The sequence below is a fragment of the Tenrec ecaudatus genome, chromosome 6 (genome assembly GCF_050624435.1).
Source record: "Tenrec ecaudatus isolate mTenEca1 chromosome 6, mTenEca1.hap1, whole genome shotgun sequence".
Classification (NCBI taxonomy): domain Eukaryota; kingdom Metazoa; phylum Chordata; class Mammalia; order Afrosoricida; family Tenrecidae; genus Tenrec; species Tenrec ecaudatus.
In genome coordinates this window covers 109972685-109976875 of record NC_134535.1, presented here as the reverse complement: position 1 = coordinate 109976875, position 4191 = coordinate 109972685, and the positions used below count along the sequence as shown (strand labels likewise).

At 37.4% G+C, this 4191-nt stretch overlaps 1 pseudogene; it reads left to right on the top strand.

Annotated features, from left to right (window-relative positions):
• Positions 1–743: 743 nt before the first annotated feature.
• Positions 744–1610, top strand: LOC142451585 (adenylate kinase isoenzyme 6-like; annotated as a pseudogene).
• Positions 1611–4191: the final 2581 nt, after the last annotated feature.

The window sequence follows — 4191 nt, the reverse complement described above, 5'->3', positions numbered from 1 at the left end:
AAATAGTTTTCTTCTTCTCCAAATGCTTTTTTCTAAAATATCCACATATCTTGCTTTACTTCTTTATTCATTCACATCTTTTACTCAACACCACACTCACAGTGAGGTCTTCCTTGAGCTACATCTTTAAAAGGGGGCCCATTTGTTCTTTCAGCCCTTTATGCTTCCAGCCATTTCACACAGAACCTGACATTTATTTACATCATTTGTTGTCTACTTTGGGGAGGAGCTGACCACAAAGTCAGCAGTTCGAATCCACCACTTGCTTCAATAGAGTCCAATGAGATTTTCTGTTCCTATAAAGATTTATAACCTTGGAAACCCACAGGGGCAGTTCTAACTTTGCCCATTAGGGTTTGTATGAGTCAAAACCAACTGGATGGTGGCAAGTTGGCTTTTTAAAATGATCTACCTTCTCTGACTAGAAGGTAAGCATCATGCTCCTATGCTTTTTTTTATTACTTTCTTTTCTTTTCTCTTGTTCTTGTTCTGTCACTGCTGCATCCTCAGTGCTTAGACCAGTGCCAAGTTGTTGTTCTTGGATCAGTTCCAACTCACGCAATAACAGAACAATACAATTATATGCCCCCAATAGGTGTTTGTTTATTTTTTGAATAAAATAAATATACATTAACCTTTGAATCACATGAATTCCATAGTTAAACAGTCTAACAAAGGATTGTTATTGGCATCTAGTCTATCTAAACCCTGATTTTGATCTTATTTATGATACTAGGGCTGTAATGGGTAAAACCAGGCACACAACACTCCTGATGGAAGATGACTTTATTTTATCTGTGTATATGCATGTTATGCTATTCACTCTAGGAATCATTGTGGTGAAGACCATATTGCAGTTGAACGTCTTGCTCACCGATACACCAGAGGTTGGGAAAACTACACTAGGCAAATAACTTGCATCAAGATCAGGGCTTAAATGCATTCATGTGGGTGATTTAGCTATTAAGAAGGGCAATTATATAATGGCTATGATGAAGACTAAGAGTTTCATTTTAGATGAAGAAAGAGTATTGGATGAGTTAGAAAATCACATAAAGAAGGTAGAGGTATTATTGATTACCATGGTTGTTATTTCTTACCTGAACCCTGGTTTCATATAGTTTTTGTGCTGAGAACATATAACAGTATATTGTTAAAAAATACTTGAAACAGGTTAGAACAAGAAGAAACTAGAAGACAATATTCAGTGTGCAAGACATGAAAAAATAATGATAATTTATAAATTATAAAGGGTTTGTGAGTGAGGGAGGGTGGGGAGAGATGGGGGGAAGGAGGAGCTGATATCAAAGACTCAAGTAGAAAGAAGATATTTTGAGAATGATGATAGCAACAAATGTACAAATGTGCTTGACACATGAATATATGTATGGGTTGTGATAAGCATTGTATGAGCCCCCAATAAAATGATTTTACAAAAAAAGAAAGAAAAATTTCAAGTTCTGTATGAAGGAGCTATGGACTCCTACAAGGAAGTAGGATAGTGCATGAACTATCTTACTGCCCTTCCTTTACCCCCCGAAGATCTAGAGGACAATATAAACCAGGTATTAAAATGGATTAAACAATGGATGAAAGATCATAGCTCTTAACTTTCAAGACTAACCACATTATCATCTCTCTTATTGAATGCTCTCTGCCAATCATAGAAATTGTCCAAGTATTCAAAACATTTTTATATTAAAAATGTGTTGCAAAACTAGCAAGTAGAAAGTATCAAAGGTTTATGCCTGGGCTCTTTTTTTCCCATGAGAAAGCAAAGCAATTTAAAAAATAATGTAACATAATTTAGGAGTGAAAGTAAAGAATGTCACTGTTTAATGCTTCAATTCTTCATGGATAAATAAATCTAAGTGGGTGAACATCTGCTAAATTTATTACAAAAGAAAATCAAGGTGGATTAGGTCCGAGGAGGCAGAGAACCATATCAGTGATCTCAAAGACACTCAAACAGACCTCAGCAAGCGAGAAAGACAGTCAGATAGGAAAATTAAGGAAGCAGAGGATAACCTCAGATCAATGACAGGTGCTAAGAAGAGGAATAATATTCGAATAATCATTCTACTGGAGCAGAACACCCCACACAAGTCGACAGCCAAGGTAGTGAAGGAATTTCTGGAAGTAAACTTTCCCACCTTAATGAGTGAGAACCAGGCGCTCACACAGAAAGCAGAAAGGATACCAGGTAGACTAAACCACAAGAACTCACCAAGACATATAATAGTAAAAATATCCAACTTTGAGGAAAAAGAGAAAATTTCTAAGAGCAGCAAGAGACAGGAAGACAGTCATATACAAAGAAGCTCAGGTAAGAATATGTTCAGACCTATTAGCAGACACCATAAAGCAGAGGAGAGAGTAAGCAATGTCATCCCTAAATGTCGCCCCAAGAATCCTTTACCCTGACAAATTATCCATTAAGATAGATGGGGAGATAAGGGTCTTCCATGACAAGGAAAGACTCAAAGAATATGCATCAAGACACTGCACCCAACCCTGCTGATGAGACTGGCTGACTCACTATGGCCAGAGGATCAACCACCGCCAAGCACAAGAAGGAGAATACCATACAGCCCATCTCCATCCAGAAGCCAATGTGCCAACAATTACAAAGATAACAGGGCCTCAGAAGGAAAAAGATGAGATAGAAACTCCCCACACAAACACAGCACACTGCTATGAAAGGATAGGAAAACACTCAAAATGCAAGACATGATATGAGAACCATGAATCAACAGATTGTGATAATAACTCTGAATTCCAATAGACTCAATTCATACATTAAAAGAAAAAAACTGGAGGAAGGGCTCAGTAAACAATCCAACAATCTGTTGCCTGCAAGACACATCTTAAGCACACAGACAAAAATAAACTAAGAATAAAAGGCTGGCAGAAAGTATACCATGCAAATGGCTACTTAAAACTAGCAGGGGTGGCAATCTAAATTTTCAACAAAATGGACCTCAAGGTTCAAACCATAAAAAGAGACAAGGAGGAGCACTATATAATGCTCAAAGTTTTAGTAAGCGAGGAACCAGTTAGCACAGTGAATATTTACAGGCTCAACAATAGAGCAACAAATTTCACCAAACTATTAAAAAATAAATCACATATTCAACAATAATAGTAGGTGACTTTAATACTCCACTATCAGAGAAAGACAGATCACTGAGAAAGAAGCTCAGCAAAGAGACTATAGAGCTAAACAATGTAATTAGGCAACTGGGCCTGATAGACATTTATAGAGCTTTCCATCCAAATGCAAAAAATAATTCACATTCTTCTCTAGCCCACATGGATCATTTTCAAAAATAGACCACATGCTGGGAAACAAGTCAAGCCTGAGCAAATTCAAATGCATAGAGATTATTCAGACATATTTCTTGGATCACCATGCCATAAAGCTGGAGATTAATAAAAGGACATTCAGAAAAGCAAAGGCAACCAATTGGAGGACGATCAACGATCTGCAACATGAATGAGTACAGGGCCAGATCAGAGAAGATGTTAGGAAGTTTCTAGAAACTAATGAGAATGAGAACACAATGTGTCAAAATTTATGGGATACTTCAAAGGCAGCTATCAGAGGTAGTGTGATATCAATACATGCATATATGAAAAAAGAAGAGAGGCTTATGATAGATACGTTATCACAAAACCTCCATCAACTAGAACAGAGTCAACAGTACAACCCTTCCAATAGCAAAAGAAAAGAAATAACAAAACTCAGGGCAGAATCAAACCAGTGGGAAGACAAGAGAACAATGTAAAAGATAAATGCAGCCAAAAGCTGATTCTATGAAAGGATTACCAGAATTGACAGACCGCTGGCAAATCCAACCAAGGAAAGGAAGGAGCAAACATCAATAGCCAGGATGAGAGATGAAACAGAGGGATGAAACACGTGAGGGTAATTACAACAGACCACAATGAGATTAAAAGGATTATCACAAAGTACTATGAAGGACTGCATTCTAATGAATTCAAATTCTAATGGACAGATACTTGGAAAAACTGTCCCTTCCTAGATTATTTCAGACAGAAGTCAGGAACCTCTACAAGCCCACAGCAAAAGAAGAAATAGAGAGAGTCATCAAGAGTCTACCAATTGAAAAAAAGCCCAGGCCAGAAGGCATCACAGCAGAATTCTACCAAGCATTCAGGGAAGAGTTG